Raw genomic sequence first — 19,663 nt, 5'->3', positions numbered from 1 at the left:
TATTGCGATATAGTTCACTCTTAGGACTGCCTTTGCTGCAATGCACAGGTTTTGAATAGTTGTGTTTTCATTTTCATGTGTTTCCATTAATTTGTTAAATTCTCCTTTAATTTCCTGGTTGACCCATTCGTTCTTCAGTAAGATGCTCTTTAGCCTCCATGTATTTGGGTCTTTCCAAGTTTCCTCTTGTGATTGAGTTCTAGTTTCAAAGCATTGTGGTCTGAAAATATGCAGGGAACAAACCTAGTCTTTTGGTACCAGTTGAGACCTGATTTGTGACCCAGTATGTGATCTATTCTGGAGAATGTTCCATGTGTACTCCAGAAGAATATGTACTCTGTTGCTTTAAGATGGAATGTTCTGAATATATCTGTGAAGTCCATCTGGTCCAGTATGTCATTCAAAGCCATTGTTTCCTTGTTGATCTTCCGCTTAGATAATCTGTCCTTTGTAGTGAGCGTGGTGTTAAAGTCCCTTACTATTACTGTGTTATTATTGATGTGTTTCCTTGAGTTTGTTATTAACTGGTTTATATAATTGGCTGCTCCCATGTTAGGGGCATACATATTTACAATTGTTAGATCTTCCTGTTGGATAGACCTTTTAATTATGATATAGTGTCCTTCCTCATCTTTTATTACAGTTTTTGGTTTAAAATTTATTTTGTCTGATGTAAGGATTGCTCCCCCAGCTTTCTTTTGATATCCATTGCATGATAAATGGTATTCCATCCCCTCACTTTCTATCTGGAGGTGTCTCTGGGTCTAAAATGAGTCTCTTACAGACAGTATATTGATGGGTCTTGCTTTTTTTTTTTTTTTAAAGATTTTATTTATTTATTGGACAGAGATAGAGACAGCCAGCGAGAGAGGGAACACAAGCAGGGGGAATGGGAGAGGAAGAAGCAGGCTCATAGCGGAGGAGCCCGATGTGAGGCTCGATCCCATAACGCCGGGATCACGCCCTGAGCCGAAGGCAGACGCCCAACCGCTGTGCCACCCAGGCGCCCCGGGTCTTGCTTTTTAATCCAATCTGATGCCCTGTGTCTTTTGATTGGGACATTTAGCCCATTTACATTCAGAGTAACTATTGAAAGATATGAATTTAATGCCATTGTATTACCTGTAAAGTTACTATTTCTGTATATCATCTCTGTTCCTTTCTGGTTTATGTTACTTTTGGGGTCTTTCTTCGCTTAAAGATCCTGTTAATATTTCCTGTAGGGCTGGTTTAGTGATCACAAATTCTTTTAGTTTTTGTTTGTCCTGGAATCTTTTTATCTCTCCTTCTATTTTGAATGACTTCCTTGCTGGATAAAGTATTCTTGGCTGCATGATTTCTCATTGAGCACTCTGAATATATCTTGCCATTCCTTTCTGGTCTGGCAGGTCTCTGTGGATAGGTCTGCTGCCAGTCTAATATTTCTGCCCTTGTTGGTAATGGACCTCTTGTCCAAGCTGCTTTCAGGATTTTCTCTTTGTCTCTGAGATATGCAAGTTTTACTGTTATATGTTGTGGTGTTGACCTATTTTTATTGATTTTTGGTGGGTGTTCTCTGTGTCTTCTGGACTTGAATGCTTGTTTTCTTCCCCAGATTAGGGAAGTTCTCAGCTATAATTTGCTCCAGTATACCTTCTCCCCCCACCCCACTTTCCTCTTCTGGGATCCCCATTATTCTAATATTGTTTCACTTTTTGGTGTCACTTATCTGTCAAATTCTCCCCCTCGTGATCCAGTAGTTGTTTATCTCCTTTTCTCAGCTTCTTTATTCTTCATTTTGTCTTCTGTATCACTAATTGTCTCTTCTGCCTTATTTATCCTATCAGTTAGAGCCTCCATTTTTTATTGCATCTCATTAGTAGCCTTTTTTATTTCGACTTGATTAGATTTTGTTCTTTTATTTCTCCAGAAGGGGATTCTCTAGTGTTTTCTATGCTTTTTTCAAGCCTCGCTAGTATCTTTATAATCATTATTCTGAACTCTAGTTCTGACATCTTACTTATATCCATACTGATTAGGTCCCTGTCAGTCAGTACTGTCTCTTGTTCTCTTTCTTTAGGTGAGTTTTTCCATCTTTTCAGTCTTTCAAGAATAAATGAATGAGAGATGAAAATACTAAAATTGCAATGACCCCAGAGAAATGTACACTAAACAAATCAGAAGAGACCCAAAACTGAAAGAGAGAGAGGGAGAGAGAAAGAGAGAATATAATCAGATAGGTGAACAGAACAGAGTAGTACACTGGATCCTGTGTGTATTTTGGTCTATTTGTTAGAAAACTAGATCCCAAAGTTGTAAATAAAAAAAACTTACACATGCACAAAAATAAATACATTGAAAGGATAGAATGTAACTGTAAATATGAAAATTAAAAGACAACCAACAAAAAATGAAAAAAAAAGGTATAAGACACAGACAGGTGAAGAGAACAGAGTAATACACTAGATCCTGTGTGTATTTTGGTATGTTTGTAGAAGAAATGGCATCCCAAAATTGTGAAGGAAGAAAAAGTTATGTATATACAGTGTAAAATTATAATGAAAGGATAGAATGTAACTGTAAAAATGAAAATTAAAAAAGACTTAGAAAAGGTTAAGAAATTGGTTGAAAAAAGAAAGAAAAATTGAAAGACTAAAGAATCATGAGAAAAAAATCACGAATTCTGTGTACTGTTTTCCCCTAGTTCTGGAGTTTTGCAGTTCTGTGTGATTGGGAAACTTAGTCTTGGCTGGATGTTCTTGCTGATTTTCTGGGGGAGGGGTCTGTCGCACTGATTCTCAGGTGTCTTTGCCTGGGCCAGAACTGCACTGCCCTTCCTAGAGGTCAGGCTGAATAAGTGGCCCAGGTTGCTCTGTGTGGCTTTTGTTTCCTGAAGGCTTTCCCCGATGCTTTGGAGGATGAGAATGAAAATGGCAGCCTTCCAATCTCCAGTCCTAGAGCTGAAAGCTCAGGGCCCCACTCCTCAGTGCGCCCTCAGGGGAAAGCAGTCAGTCACTCCTGTCTCCCTGATCTCAGTCCACACTCCGTGTTACCCCAGCTTGCGACTGAGCATTTCTATCTCAGGCACACAACCCCGTTTTGAGTCTTGAAACCCTGCAAGCTCCTGTGGCGCACACGCCGGCCGCTGCTCTGAGGGGAAAAAAGGGATGTCATCCTGGTTCTGCCACATGCTGTGCCCCTGCTTGGAGAAAGGTTGGCTTACCAAGCCCTGGTTTGCAGTTTATGGCAACCCCAAGCTGTGAGTCCACTCCAGGATTTACTGATTGCAGCTGGCTTTGCCGCTTTGATGTCTGGGAGCTCTGCTGCACTCAGATACTCATGGTCTTCCTGTGACCCCACTTAGGACTCCACTCTGCTTTACCACCTGAGTGTTTTTCAGGCAGGGACATCCCTCACCAGAGCAAACTTCTAAAAGTTCTGATTTTGCGCTCTGCTGCTGTATCACTTTCCAGTGCTGGCTTAAGGAGGCCCCCTCCCCCCCAGTCTGTGTTCCCATATATTGCCTAGGATTCACTTCTCCACACTTCCTACCCTGCAGAAAGTGGTCACTTTTCTATTGTAGAGTTGCAGCTATTATTTTATTAGATCTTTCGTTGAGTTTGCAGGTGTTCAGAATGACTTAATAGCTATCTAGCTGAATCCCTGGGACCAGACAAAACTAAGGTCTCCTGCTCCGGTGCTATCTTGGACTCCTCCCCATTTTTTAACAATTTTAACTGATATAATTCACATGCCAAACAATCCACTAAAATGTACAATTCAGTGGCTTTGAGATTTTCACAGGGTTGGGCAGGCATCACTATAGTTTTTAGAACATTTCATCACCCCTAAATAAATTTTGTGCTGCTTAGCCATAGGCTTTACCATTTCTGCAAAAAAGCTATTGGAATTTTGATAGAGATTGCATTGAATCTGTAGATTACTTTGAGTAGTATTTATATCTTAAGAGTATTAAGTTTTCCTACCCATAGAATATCTTTCCATTTATTTAGGTCAACTTGAATTTCTTTCAGCGGTCTTGTAATTTTCAGTGTATATGTCTTTCATCTCCTTGGCTAAATTTATTTCTGGTCATTTCATTCTTTTTGATGCTATTATAAATGGAATAACTTTTTAAATTTTCTTCTTTGGGTCGTTCATTGCAGATACACAACTGCTTTTTGTGTGTTGAAATTGTACCCTGCAACTCTGCAGAAATTGTTTATTTGGTCTAGTGGCTTTCTTGTGGATTTTTTTGGAAGTTTGTTTTATATATAGGATCATTTCACTTGTGAATAGAGATAGTTTTACTTCTTCTCTCCCAATTTGGATGCCTTTTACTTTTTAAAATTTTATTGTCTAACTGCTCTGGCTAGAACTTCCAGTAGATTGTGGAATTGCAGTAGTAATTAGTAGTAACTAGTAGAAAACTAGTCTTTTTCCTGATCTTAGAGGTAAAGAGTTCAGTTTTTCACCGAGTATGCTGTTAGCCTTGGAGTTTTCATAAGTGCCTTTTATCCTGTTGAGGAAGTTCCTTAATTCCTAGTTTTCTAGGTGTTTTTATAATGAAAGGGTGGTTTGGATATTGCTAAATGCATTTTCTGCATTAGTTGATATGATCGTGTGCTTTCCCCCCCTTCATTCTATTAATGTGTGTCACAATGCCTAATTTTGTTGTGTTGAATCATCCTTGAATTCCTGGGATAAATTCCACTTGGTCATGATGTACAGTCCTTTTAATATTTTGCTGGATTTGGTTTGTTAGAACTTTATTGGACATTTCTGATTTATATTCAAAGGATATTGATCTGTAATTTTCTTTTCATGTGAAGCCTTAGTCTCTCTTTAGTATCAGGTTAATGCTGGCTGCATACAATGAGTTGGGAAGTATTCCTTTACCTTTAATTTTTCTGTAAGAGTTTGAAAAGAATTGATGTTAATTCTTTATATATTTGGTATAATTCTCTGGTGAAGCCATCTGGTCCTGGACTTCTTTATTGGTAGGTTTTTGATTACTGATTCCATCTCTAGTGGTTTAGGTCGTTGAGATTTTTCTTATTCTTCTTGAGTCAGTTTATGTAATTTATGCCTTTCTAGGAATTTGTCCATTTCTCTGGGTTATCTAATTTGTTGGCATAAAATTGTTCACATTATTTTCTTATCCTTCTTATTTCTCCAAGGTCTATAGTAATGTTTCTACTTTCATCTGTGATTTTAGTTATTTTTGTCTTTTTTCTAGCTGGGGTTTGTCAGTTTCATTGATCTCAAAAAACAACTTTTGGCTTTGTTGACTCTTTTGTGTTTCTTTGTTTTACCTCTGATCTTTATTATTACCTTCCTTCTGATAGCTTTGTGTTTAGTTTGCTCTTCTTTTTCTTAGTCCTCAAGTTAGGTTTTTGACTTGAGCTCTTTCTTCTTCTTGGTGGAGACATTTGCAATTATAAACACCCATCTGAGCATGATCTCACTGCGTCCTGTAAGTTTTGAAATGTTGTGTGTTTCTTTCCATTCATTTTTAATTTCTGATTTCTCTTGTGATTTCTTCTTTTACCAGTTGGTTGTTTAGGACTATATTAGTTTCCATGTATTTATGAAATTTCTTTCTGTAGTTGATGTCAAGCTTTATTACATTGTGGTCAGAAAAAGATAATTTGTATAATTTCAGTCTTTTTAAATTATTGAGACTTGTTTTATGGTGTAACATATGGTCTTTCCTGGAGAATGTTCCATATGCACATGGGATGAATATATTTTGCTATTCTATAGAGTGTTCTATATATAGCCTATTAGGTCTAGTTGGTTTATAGTGTTGTTTATGTCCTCTGTTTTCTTATTGATCTTCTTGCCAGATGTTTTATCTGTTATGGAAAGTAGAGGATGAAATCTCCAACTATTTTTGTGGAACTGTTTATTCTTTGGTTCTGTTGGACGTTTTTCGTTTACTTTTACAATAATTACAGAAAAGGAGCATTTGCCTCTGCCATTTTGTTATGTGTTTACTGTATGTCTTACTCCATTTTTGCCCTTCATTACTGTCCTTTTTTGTGTGTTTAATTGATTTTGTAGTGAATCATTTTGATTCCCTCCTCATTTCCTTTTGTGTATATTTTTAGATATTTCTTTGTGGATACCATGAAGATGACTACTAATGTTCTGAATTTATTACAGTCTAGGTCAAATTGATACCAGCTTAATTGTAATTGCATACAAATCTCTGTGCCTATAACACCTCCATTCTCTCACCCTTTATGTTGTTTTTGTCTCTGGTTATATCTTTATACATTGTATGCCAATACCATAGATTTATAATTTTTAAAAATGTATTTTTCTTTTAAATCTTGTAGGAAATAAAAAATGAGGCTACAAGTAAAAAGTATAATAATAGTGGCCTTTATATTTGCCCATGTGTTTACCTTCTTTGGAGGTCTTTATTCATATGGCAATGAGTTACTTTATAGTGTTTTCATTTAGACTAAAGGATTCCCTTTAGCATTACTTATAGTATGGGTCTAATGGTAGTGAACTGTAATAACTTTTCTTTTTAAAGTAGGCACCACACCCAGTGTAGTGCCCAACATGGGGCTTGAACTCATGACCCTGAGATTGAGACCCAAGCTGATATCAAGAGTCAGGTGCTTAACTGACTGAGCCACCCAGGTGCCCCTATCTGGGAAAGTCTTAATTTCTGTCTTATTTTGAAGGATGGTTTTACCATATACAAAACTCTTGGTTGATAGTTGTATTAAGCAGGGTTTTCCAGAGAAAGAGAATCAGTATGGTGTGTGTGTGTGTGCCTGCCTGCCTCTGCATGCACGTGCACACATGTGTGCGTGCACACATTTACTTAGACATTTATAATAAGAAATTGGCTCAGGGCATTTTGAAGGTGAGAAGCCCCAAGATCTGCAGTTGTAAGCTGGGACCCAAGAGAGCCAGTGGTGTAGTTCCAGTTGGAGTCTGAAGGCCTGAGAACCAGGATTGCTAATGGTGTGTTTTAGACTGAAAGTTGTTAAGCTCCAGATCTAAGGAGAGCCAGTTTCAGTTCAACTCCAAAGGCAGGAAAAGACTAAAGACTAAAGACTATCTGGGTGGCCTATAGATAGCTCAAAGCAGGAGGAGTTCATTCTTAGCCTTTTTGTTCTACATTGGTCTTTGATTGTCTGGATGAGGTCTACCCACATTGTGTAGGGCAATCTGCTTTGCTCAGTCTACCAACTTAAATGTTAACCTCAGCCAGAAACACCCACATGGACATATCTGGAATAATGTTTGATCAAATGTCTGGGCACTCTGTGGCTCAGTCAAGTTGACACATAAAATGAACCATCTCAAGGTTTCTTCTTTCAGTACCTAAATGTGTTATCCTACAGCTTTCTGGCCGCCATGGTTTCTGATGAGAAATCAGCTGTGTTAATCTATTGAGGCTTCCCTGTACATGATGAATTACTTCTGTCATGCTACTTTCAAGATTCTCTGTCTTTGGGCTTCAGTGGTTTTATTAGAATGGGTCTCTGAATTTACCTAGCATTCACCAAACTTCTTGGATTTGTAGCTTCATCGATTTCATCTAATTTGGGATGATTTTTGACCTCTTCCAAAATTCTGTTTCTTTCCTTTTCCTCCCCTTGGGACTCCTATATTGTCTATATTGGTCAGCTTGATGTTTCACCAGGTCTCTTAGGTTCTGTTCACTTTTCTTCATTCTGTTCTCTCTTTATCAGATTCAGTAATTACAAATATCCTACATTCAAGTCCACTGATTCTTCTTCTGCTTGCTGAAATTGCTCTTGAGTCAGTCTAGTGATTTTTTTTTCTATTGCAGTTGTGCTTGTCAGTTTCAGCATTTCTGTTAGGTTCCTTTTTATGATTTCTATCTCTTTATTGATATTTTAATTTTGCTCATACATGGTTTTTCTGAATTGTTTTTGTTTGAGCTTTTTGAACATATTTAAGTCTGTTGTTTTAAGGCCTTTGTCTAGTAAGTTTGATGTCTGGGTTTCTTCAGGGACATTCTTACCAGTTTTCTTCCTTTGGATGGGCCATACTTTCCTGTTTTCTTTCTATGCTTTGTGATTTTGTTGTTGACAACTGGGCATATGAATATTGTGATAACTCTGTAAATCAATAGTCTCCCTTTTCCTCAAGGTTTGGTTTCTTTTTTGTTTGTTGAAGGCTCCAGTAGTCCATTTTGTCTAGTGATTTTTCACAAATCTTTTTTTTTTTTTCAAAGACTTTATTCCTTGTCACATATGGTCAGTAAATTGTCTGTTCCTTAGTTTGTGTTCAGCCAGTGTTTTGACAGAGACTGCTTTGAATGCCAGAAACTAAAACAAAACCAAAAAATTCTAAACAAACAAATAGAAGAATATCTCTCCCAGGCTTTGTAGATTGACTGTCAGGGCAATCCTTCATTTAGCCAGGCTTGCATTGAGCCCAGTGGTCAGTCCAAGGTGGAAGCTTGGGGATCTCTCAGGTCTATTCTTCCTAAATTCATTCATCCCTCCCTCTTTTTTCTTTTCTTTTCTTTTCTTTTCTTTTCTTTTCTTTTCTTTTCTTTTCTTTTCTTCTTTTCATCTATCTGTCTATTTATTTGAGACAGCAGAAGTGAGCACAAGTGGGAGGGAGGGGCAGAGGCAGAGGGAGAAGCAGACTCCCTGCTGAGCAGGGAGCCTGATGTGGGGCTCAATCCCGGGACTCCGGATCATGATCTCAGGTCTTTTCTCAGCATACATATTGTTGTGGGCATACATGTTGTCTTCACAGTTCCGTCTGTGCTCTTAATTTGTCAGAGGAAATTCTTCCCAGCTTTTGCTCCTGTGCCTTAGGTAATTTATTTTATGTTTAAATAGTAATCTTTTGTTCCAGGCATCTTTAGGTTGTCAGTTCTGCTTGCTATGTTTTCAAATGACTACTGCCTTTTTAGCTTGATTTCTGAGTTAGGTGAAACAGAGATGAGCAGCTTGCATCAGTCCTTCAGGTAGTACCCAGATAGGTGAGAACAGATATTCACACAAATTTGTGAATAAAGTCTGTTCTGCTGTCTCTGGGAGCAGGCTTCCATACTGGGAACATAGATTAAGGTTGCTGCTGTGCCAGGTTTTGAAATTATCTTTTTCTTGACTTGTCATTTGCTTGGTTGTTGTAAATCTTTACCTGTTTTCCCTAGTTTTAACAAGTTGGTTCTGATAGTTACTGCTTATGTTTCTGTCAGGTGAGAGAACTTGAAGTTCCCTACTTTGCCATTTTGCTGACTTTATTTTTCATTGTGGTTTTGGTTTGTAATTTTTTGATGACTAATGATGTTGTGCATCTTTTTAGGTGTTTATTGGTCATTTGTATATATTCTTTGGAGGTTTGTTTATTTAGATCCTCTGCCCGGTTCTTAATTGGGTTGTCTTTCCATTATTGAATTTTGAGGTTCTTTATATATTCTAGATACAAGTCCCTTATGATATAAATGATTCAGAAACATTTTCTCTTATTCTGTGGATTGTCTTCACTTTGTTGAAGTGTTGAGCTGTACTTGGAAGCACAAAAGTTTTAAATTTTAGTGATGTTTATCTATTTTTTCTTTTGTTACTTGTGCTTTTGGTGTCATAGCTTGAAACTTAAGGGGCAGGTGGAGAAAAATTAGAGAGTAAACTGCTGGTATCTGCTATTAGAATGACCACGGGGTATGTACATGTTTGACTTTTGAATGCTGATTATAGGTGTCAGTTGTGTGGAATTAGGGTTAGATTTCTCATAGTTATAATCCACTTTACCTGTCATTATTTTCCCTTGATTGTTGTAGATGTTTTCTGTGGTATCTGTTCATCGTAGGCCCTTGTCAGAGAATTGATGCCTCTGCTTTGTAGCTGTGTTTGTGAAGTAGGACACTCATTTCCCCAGTACATATAGCTGTTGGGACCATAGGTAGACCCCTGTGCTACACTGAGCTAAGCAGTTTTTCAGAAATTTGGAATTGTTGGAAGGAAAGATTCAAGTTAGATTCTGTTGGGTTTTTCTTCTTGAAAAATGTGTATTACTGAGGCACGGACAGCCATGGTTAGCCTATGGTCACAGAGAAACAGAGGGTACTGGTGTGCAGAGAGCAAAATGAAGCCCGCTGCCAGGGACAAACTGTCTCTCACCTTTGAGAGGCAGTTTTGTTCCTGAGGGTTGGAATAGCTTTAATTCTTGGCAGCTTTGTAGCACCTGATTTCCAGCTCCCTCTGTAATTTCTTTTTTTTTTTTTTTTTTTTAAAGATTTTTTATTTATTTATTTGACAGAGATAGAGACAGCCAGAGAGAGAGGGAGCACAAGCAGGAGGAGTGGGAGAGGAAGAAACAGGCTCATAGCAGAGGAGCCTGATGTGGGGCTCGATCCCATAACGCCGGGATCACGCCCTGAGCCAAAGGCAGACGCTCAACCGCTGTGCCACCCAGGCGCCCCTCCCTCTGTAATTTCTACTTATCAATTCTGTGAGATACCTTTATTTCTTTTTAATGTAAGTTTTCACTTTGGGCTAAGTACCTTTGTATAGGTTTATATTATTGCCACCCAGAAAACCTTGTCTAAGAGAGTGGCATGTTGAGATGAAAATATCCATTGAGCAAACAGAAGCAAGTGAGTTTATTGTTTCCTGTGAGATGTTGATATAATTTTAACTTGTAGTACTGGGCAGTAACAGAATGGTGATGATTATTTTTAATGTGGATTTGAGTGCTTACCTATGATTCAAATTTAATTAGACATGTGTTTTACGTTGCTTATGTTCTTTGATGTACTGGCTTTCTAATTTAAATAACTTTCTTTGAAAATAATCAAGTGAAAATAATTTAGTATTATTTGTAAAATTGAAGATGCATGTCACCTGTGACACAATTTCCCTTCTAGTTTGTAAGTAAAGTTCTTGGATGTGTGCACCAGGAGATGTGTTCAAGAATGATTTGTTAGAAGCATTATTTGTAATAGCATAAACTTAGAAATACTCAAATATACATCAGTAGGAGAAAGGATGAAGAAGTTGTGGCATACGTTAAAGTGTTCATACAGTTATGTATTGAAGTGTTATAGAGTACTGCAAATGAATGACCTATAGCCACATATACTCACACTGATTATCTTAGAAACATAACATTTAGTGAAAAATAGTGTGTCTTCACTGAAAAAACACATATATAGGCATACCGTGGAGATATTTCTTGTTTGGTTCCAGACCTCTTTAATAAGTAAATATTGCAAGAAAACAAGTCAGATGAATATTTTTGTTTTCTCACTGCATGTAAAAGTTATGTTTATACTATATTATAGTCTATTAAGTATGCAATAACGTGCCTAAAAACAATGTACGTACCTTAATTAAAAAATACTTCATTGCTAAAATAAGTCAACCATCATCTGAGCTTTCAATGAGCACAGATCACCATAATAAATATAATAATAATGAAAAAATTTGAAATATTGTGAGCATTACCGAAGTGTGAGACAGAGATACAAAGTGAGCAGCTGTTGGGAAAATGGCGCTGATAAACTTGCTTGATGCAGGGTTGCTACAGCCCTTCAGTTTGTTTAAAAAAAAAAGAAAAAGGCAATATCTGTGAAGTGCAATAAAGTGAAGCACAGTCAAATAAGTTATGCCTTGTGGTATGATTCTGATTTTAATGGGAAAGTTCAAAACAAGTTAAAAACTAAACATATTGTTTAATTATACAAAAACAGGCTAAAACATTAAGGAAAAGTGAGAGTATGATTACGAAAAAAATTAGGATAGTCATTTCCTATGTGGGATGTGAGGCAGGTTAGAATTGGGGATGAACACACCAGGAACTTAAAGATAATGTTCATATTATACTTTTTAGGACAGAGATGAATTTATCATATTCATTTTATTATTGTGCTCTATAGTATGTATTACATGTATCCTTATCAGATTTTCTACATATATCAAATACCTTATACAAAGCTAAAAACTTTTATAAATATGTTTGATATAAAAATGTATGCATGTGTGTGTATGTGTGTGTGTGTATATATATATATTTTTTTTTTTTTAATAAAAAATAACTGTCATAAGAACAAACTCAGCATTTCTAAAACTGAAATAATCACTAATCTTTTAAAATCTAGTATCTTCGGGGTACCTGCATGGCTCACTAAGTTTAGTGACTGACTCTTGGTTTTGGCTCAGGTTGTGATCTAGCCCTGCCTTGGGCTCTGTGCTTAGTGTGGAGTCTGCTTGGGACTCTCTCTCTCTCTCCCTCTGTCCCTCTGTCCCTCCCCCCTGCTCATGCGTGCTCTTGCACTCTCTCAAATAAATAAATCTTTAAAAAAAAAATCAAGTGTTCTCTCCACACTTTGCTCTTTATTTGCCTCATACCACCTTCTTGGGCCTCAAGTCTTAAGGGTTATTTTTGACTTCTTTATCTTCAAATTAATTTAATAATTTAACTTACAGGTATCTGAGTGCTACAGATACTGTAATAAAGCTTATAATGAGCATTTTCCAAAAATAAATGAATGAAGCAGTCTTTATCTTTTCCTCTCTTATAACATCAAGTCATTCAACAGGTTCTTTCTATTCTTATCAGTACGCCTAGGTGAATCTTTGTATTCTGTTTAGAGTCCCTGGATTTCAAGTCCTTATATGCCTGCACTGTTTTCTGTCTATATTCTTCCCTCTTCTTAGTTCATTCTTTTTTTAAAAAAAAATATTTATATGAGAGAAAAAGAGAAAAACAGCATACTTGCAGGCACAGGAACACCAGGGGGGAGGGGGAGAGGGAGAGAAAGAATCCCAACCAAATTCCCTGCTGAGTGCAGAGCCCATCAAGGGGGTGGATCTCACAACCCTGAGATCACAGCCCAAGCCAGAAACAAGAGTCTGACACCCAGCCGACTGAGCTACTCAGGTGCCCCTTAGTTCATCTTTCTTACTGATTCTGGATTAATCTTCCTAAAGCATTGATTGATCATTTTACATTATTCCTCAAAAACCTTTGATGATAAAATGTTGAGGTACATATTTTTTAGGGAGAGTACCATTCTTCTACAAATTGTTTTTTTTTTTTTACCAAGGGTCCACATTCCTATTTGGGGGCAGGAGGTAAGGGGGAGACGCACAGATACCTCTCTTACTGGCTGCTTTGCCTTGGGGCATGGAGGTGAGAGGTGTGGAGGTAGCCTGCCTGATGTTCTTACTCTTTGTGCTGCTGATAGCCTTCAGACTCCCTCTAGCTTCAAATATCATAGCTTTTTTTGTATTTGGGATTCTCAGAGAAGCTCCTGTGTTTTGCAGCAAATGTAGTAGTTTTTATTATTGTTGTTTGTACTTCAGTTAAAATTTTGTTTTCTGTCGTTCTGGTATTCCTCTTACTTTCCGGTGTACCTTTTTTTTTTTTTTTTTTTTTTGTCTGATCAGTGTTGGAAACATTATCAGTAGAGTCATCATTTCATTGTACCACTGTCTTAGACAATATTCTTTTGGTGTCAGTAACAGAAATTCATACAAGACTGCTTAGCCCAAAGTAGAATTTATATTAAAAAAACAACAAAGGTTTTTCATAGAACTGATGATCAGGAATTACAATTGATCTTTACAGGAAGTTGGAAATCAAGAACCATGTATTTCAGATCTAATTTCTGTAGATTTGGTATGAGATAGGGAGGCTACAATGTGAATTGAGTCCACTGTCTTGATTTAGTCTGATTTCCAGTTTTAAAATCAGTTTGTGAGTAGATTTATAGATAGGGAGTTTGGTAGAAGATATTTGCATCATGAATGTCCAGTTGCATATCTCTAGCCTACTTCTATATGTAGATGTGACCAATTTAGAAGTGTTAGAGTAGGAACCTTCCACAGGTGGGGACATCAGTTGAAATACTTCAAGTAAGCTGTTTAAAACCTCGTGTGATATTGAAAGTTTTAAGAAATGTGGACCAAGGATCATAGTTTTAAAGCTTCTAAGAAAAATAAGTTTTATAAAGTTAGAATTAATTCTAATATACTAATAATAATGTCAAGAAAAATTCACTTAGCAAAAAAAGGCAAAGTAAAATGAGAAGGGAATATAATTAAATTTCTCCATTTACGGTTAGGGTTTTTATAATTTCTTGGAAGTAGCACACATGTACCTTTTTTCTTGAAGAGTTGTAGTGGCAGTCACCTTTTGGAAAATTAATGATTCATTTTGCTGGAAAGATTTCAATTGGTACACGTTATTAAGTTCTGGCAAGGATATTTGGAAATCAGAGATATTATATGCTGATGGTAGTATAAATTGATATGACTATTTAGAGAACAGTTGTGCAGTATTCAGTAAAGTGGAAAATATACTTGTATATACTTTCATATATACCTTAGAACAGTGGTTCTCAACCAGGGCATTTTTACCTCTCAAGGGACACTTGGTAACACCTGTAGGTGTCTTTGGTTGTCACATTTGGGGAGGCATCAAGTGGGTAGAGATCAAGGATGATGCTAAATGTCCTGCAATTGACAAGACAGACCACCACAACAGAGGATTCAGTGCACCAGGGAATATCACATTAATGTGTTTTGTGGGGGGAGATTTCTCACCTGCTTGTCGGGGGGGTCGTCACAGTCATGGGAGATCATGGGTTATCAAGTACTTCTGTGCTCCCTGCATTAACATCATAGTGCCACAAGACTGGTATGTACCTGCTACCCTACCCTGCAAGAGTTAGTGTGCCTGACTCTTGGTTATCAAGTGCCAGATGTTTTGTGATGACCCCCTCCCCCCCAAAAAAGGTTTTCTCTATTATATCTGAAAATGCATTTTTTTGGATTATTCAGTCCAAAATATCTATAGTGCTGAGGTTGAAAAACCTTACTTTAGAGAACAAAGTTCACATGTTTTTATATGTGAACATAGAGATTTATTCAAGAATGTTCCTTAAAGCTTTGTAATTGTGCAGAATTAGAAACAATCTAAATGTCCATTAGTGGACGATTGGATAAATAAGATGTGGTATGCATGTGTGATTCAGTACTTCATAATAGGAAGCTTCATATTAGGGTACTATTCATAATAGTACTTCGTATTACTTCACGGTAGGAAGTACCGAATCACATACTGTTGAAAGGAATGAAGTAGGGGTGCCTGGGTGGCTCAGTTGGTTAAGCGTCTGCCTTTGGCTCACTGGGGTCCTGGAATCAAGCACCATGTCAGGCTCCCTGCTCAGCGGGGAGTCTACTTCTTCCTTTCCATCTGCCCCCTCCCCCCAGCTTGTTTTTTCTGTCTCTCTCTCTCTCAAATAAATAAAATCTTAAAAAAAAAGGAATGAAGTATATCTATATCAGTAGATCTCAAAGATAATTTTGAATGAAAAAGCAAGTATTTTTAGTATGATACCATTTATGAAAATTGAAAAAACATACAAAACATGACTCTTATTGTAATATGTAAATAAAAATGTAGAAAATGTAAAAATACATGCCAATCTCATGACCGTGGTTGCTAATAAGGAGGTGAGAAGAGGAAAATGGCACTAGGAATGATGAATGGTGGACTTTAACTTTATCTCTACTTATTCTTTTGTAAATATACATGAAGTAAAGCAAATAAAGGTTCATATTTATGGACTTGAATTCATAATATGAATGCCATTTGTTATAAATTCTGGTTGGGGAAATGTAGATATTTGTAATATTATTGTTTGGTTTTTTTATAGTTCCAAAATTTCTCAAAGAAAACCCCTTATCTAATGAATTCCAGTTACAGCTTTATCTCCATTTAGGTTTCATGGCACTTAGTTTAGCATGCTCTTTCTTTTTTCAGTTCTTTTTGCTCAGGAAGTTAACTTGGTTTCTTATGGAGAGAAGTATAACTATTCTAAGTTATTCATTGTTTGTTTAGTTTGTTTATAGTTGTGGAGAAGCTGTATTAACTGCCATTAACCACTAAATTTGTGCTAAATTCACAAAAGTAAAAGCCATCAAAAAGAACTCCCAATAACTGTTTGTTTTTGTATATTAGATTATATAGAAATAATTAGGCTTTCAGCAGAAACATGAAATATTTCTCCTATTTGGACATTTTGTTGCATTGATTTCTTTTTATTATTGTAAAAGTACTTGATTATAATAGTTTAATCTTTTCAGTAACTTTTCAGGAAATTAAATTTGGGTATTTAAGTGATTCTAGGAACTTTACCCATAAAATGTACTTTAAAATCTGAACTCACATTTTCTGAATAAGTTAACTGTGAAAATTTTTATAAATGTTATTGAAGAGAGAAAATGATATAATGTCATATCAATATATACTTTTTAGACCATAAGGATCAATTTTCATATGTGATAAAATCTGTTCACAGTAAAATGAATTGGAGATAGTACATGACCTATAATTTTTTTTCTTAAAGTGATATAAAAATATGTGTCTCAAATACAGTGTAATTAAAAGTTATAATAATAACTATTCATGATACCTTTGAATTTAAATTATGTCGAATTAAATAACTTAGATTAAAATTACATTTACAATTATATGGAAGTTTATAATTTTTAAACAAAAAGCATTTACCAAAAATTATCCCAAAGTTTAGAAAACCCACTAATTTAAATTAAAAAACTTAAAATAAGCTTTAGTTAATGATTTTTATTTACTTTTGTTAGAATGTAAATGCAAAAATAATAACCCATATTTCTTTAGATGTAAATGGCAATCCAATCAAAAGGCGACTGAAAATTAATGACTTTATTTTAAAAAATACAGTTCTTAAAATTTTAGATTAGATATAATTTTTCGTTAAAGGATTTAATACAATGATAAGAATGGCTTAATTATAAAATTCATAAAGATAATTTAAATTCAGAATATTTAATTTAAGATAATTTAAGCTCAAATGTATAATTATGAATAGTTATGACTCCTAACTATATAGAATTTGAAAAAAGTCCTATAACCTTTTTAGATAATTTTCATAATTAGGTGAGAACAAGGCATGAACTATATCCATTTGATTTTCTTGCTAATATTTGCAATTTAATACTAGAGTTATTCCTTAATTGCTGAAAAAGAGTTGTCTATAACATGGTTACCAATTATTTTTCTGTAATATGTAATTTTGAAGATTTTATTTAAGAAATGAGTGTTGGTTAAAAACTTGTAAAAGAACAGCTTATTAATGGTGTGTGTGTAAAGGTAGAGTTAATTCTCTGGTGGATTCAGTGTTTATGAAAAGAATAGCTGATCAAACCTAGACATTTATTAGAATTAGCTTTCCTTCATATACAAAATCTCTACTCCAACAAAGGCATGAGGTTCTGGTTTGATCACAAAGGCGAGACCCTTAACTGTACCCTTTTTAGTGCTGGCTCTGTGAGGAAGTAGTACAAACATGGTGCATTCTTTTTGAGTTGAATTTTAGGGAGATATTATGGAATGGGAAAGAATTAGCACAATTATTTAAAAATACCCACTGCTGAAGAAAATTAATGATTGCAGTTAGCAATTTTAGGTTCTATTCCCAAATTCCCATGAATATGAGTTTATTGCCTGTTGGGGCATAGGGGTGTTTTGGTGGGAAAACTTTTGATTCTCTGACTTAGGATGTTAATCTTCAGGTATCAGTAATTTTAGTTATTGAGTGTCCTTATAGAAAGCTCAAGAGGTGCAAAGTACTAACCTTTATTTCCCCCCAATTTTAAGCCATTTACAGATGTTTATGATGAAGGATTTTGGCTTTGTGGCTTGTTTTTATGGATGCCATAAAGGATCTTTGGTTTGCTTCTACTTAAATACTTTAAAAGACCATTGATTTTTAGTATTATCTTAAAAATTTATTTACCTATTCACTTCCATGTTTTAAGTAAGGATCAGAAAGTACCAGTGAAAAGCTTATAATTATGGGAACATTTTCTACATATGGATGTATGTATATCAATATATATATATATATTATATATATATAATATATATATAATATTAATATATAATAAATATTTATTTTTAAAGCCCGCCTTTTTCCCTTCACAAAGAAGACTTGAAGCAGCTGAGAGTACACACAAATTTGATTATAAATTTGAATAAAAACTCAAAAGGCACCAAGGGATATTTCATTTTTCTTTGTATTGGATGATTAAACTTATCAAAATTTTAAATTTTGGCTCAGTCGGTTAAGCATCTGACTCTTGGTTTAGGCTTAGGTCATGATCTCATGGGTTGTGAGATTGAGCCCCGTCAGGCTCCATCCATCCTTGGGGTGGAATTAGCTTGAAGATTCTCTCCCTCTGCCCCTCCTTCCACTCATGGGTGTGCCTGTGTATGCATGTGTGCATGCTCTCTCCCTCAAATAAATAAATCTTAAAAAAATTTTAATTATAAGGCCAAATATTCTCATAGCCTGACCCTTGTGTCTGGTTGAAACAATGCATTAAAGAAAACCCCAAAAACTTCACCATGAATTTCCAGCTTAAATCCATCTTTATTCTAAACCACAAAGTTAGGGTATTTTGTGTCTTTTATGTGCTCAGGCATTAACTTTGAATCAATATACCTATGGAATAGTTTGCAGAAAACTTTCTCTTGTTTAAGGACCTTGCCTGTTGCCCCTGAGTTTTTCAAAAGGCTTTCTGCCTTTCTCATCCTTTACTCACTTTTACCTGATGGATGTTTTAACTGCTTAAACCAGTTTTATTTTCTATTTAAATTATTTTTCCATATCCTGAAATGTAGTACCGTATGAATCTTATTAAGGTTCAATAAGCAATTAAATTTTTAAAAATCTTGCTTGAATTGTTTGAATTTGGTGGCACTGAATCAGGTAGGTTAATACATCATTTCATTTAGTTTATTTGCTATGTATGCCTAGTGATTGTCCTTTCAATTGCATGTGATGGGGAATGATGCTAAGAAGCAGCCGTTGATTAGATTTTGGAGATCTTTTTCTCTTTATATTGTTACACTTAATTTACATATCTTTTCTAGTATATTTTTTAATGCTGTTCAACATGTTCTTTCACTTTTTAAGCTTTTAGCCATTATTATATCTGTTTTATAAAACCAAGATCCCATCAGGTTATTATGATGCTTCAGGTAGATGTGTGTCATACATTTGAAAAATGACCAAACGCTTATACAGATATTAGTTATGATTCTTCCTCAGGAGATGTGATGCAATAATTTGTTTTTCAGGTAGGTTTGAATTTATATTTGATTTCTGCTAGATGTCTGAGCAGGGTCTTTTAAATGAATTGCATTTAGAAATAAAAGAATCTGTTCTGCTTAGAGGATTTGATAGGTAAAGTATGGTGAAATATTATGTAGCTCCCCTCACACTGAAAAGGACAGTGAATGTAAATTGGAATCCTGTTTGTTTCAGTATAATTTGTTTTATTATGTTCAGTTAGCCAGCATATAGTACATCATAAGTTTTTGATATAGTGTTCAATGATTCATTAGTTGTGTATAGCACCCAGTGCTCATCACAACATGTGCCCTCAATACCCATCACCTGGTTACCCCATCCCCTCGCCCCCCTCTTTTCTGGAACCCTCAGTTTGTTTCCTGGAGTCCAGAATCTCTCATGGTTCGTCTCCCTCTCTGATTTGTTCCCATTTTCAGTATAATTGAAGATATTTTTAGCCTGTGCCAATATAAGAATGTATTTCTTTTTTTTCCCCATAAACTTACACATTAAAAATAACTCTGATAAACACAATTTAGTGTTAGTGGC

At 35.6% G+C, this 19,663-nt stretch overlaps 1 protein-coding gene across 8 annotated transcripts in view; it reads left to right on the top strand.

The window, feature by feature from the left end:
• The window catches only part of TBC1D5 (TBC1 domain family member 5), a 560,456-nt gene that overhangs the window by 25,769 nt on the left and 515,024 nt on the right, over positions 1-19,663 (top strand). The window lies entirely within an intron of this gene.

Source organism: Ursus arctos, unplaced genomic scaffold, assembly GCF_023065955.2.
Source record: "Ursus arctos isolate Adak ecotype North America unplaced genomic scaffold, UrsArc2.0 scaffold_20, whole genome shotgun sequence".
NCBI lineage: Eukaryota > Metazoa > Chordata > Mammalia > Carnivora > Ursidae > Ursus > Ursus arctos.
This window is presented reverse-complemented; position numbering and strand designations above follow the sequence as displayed.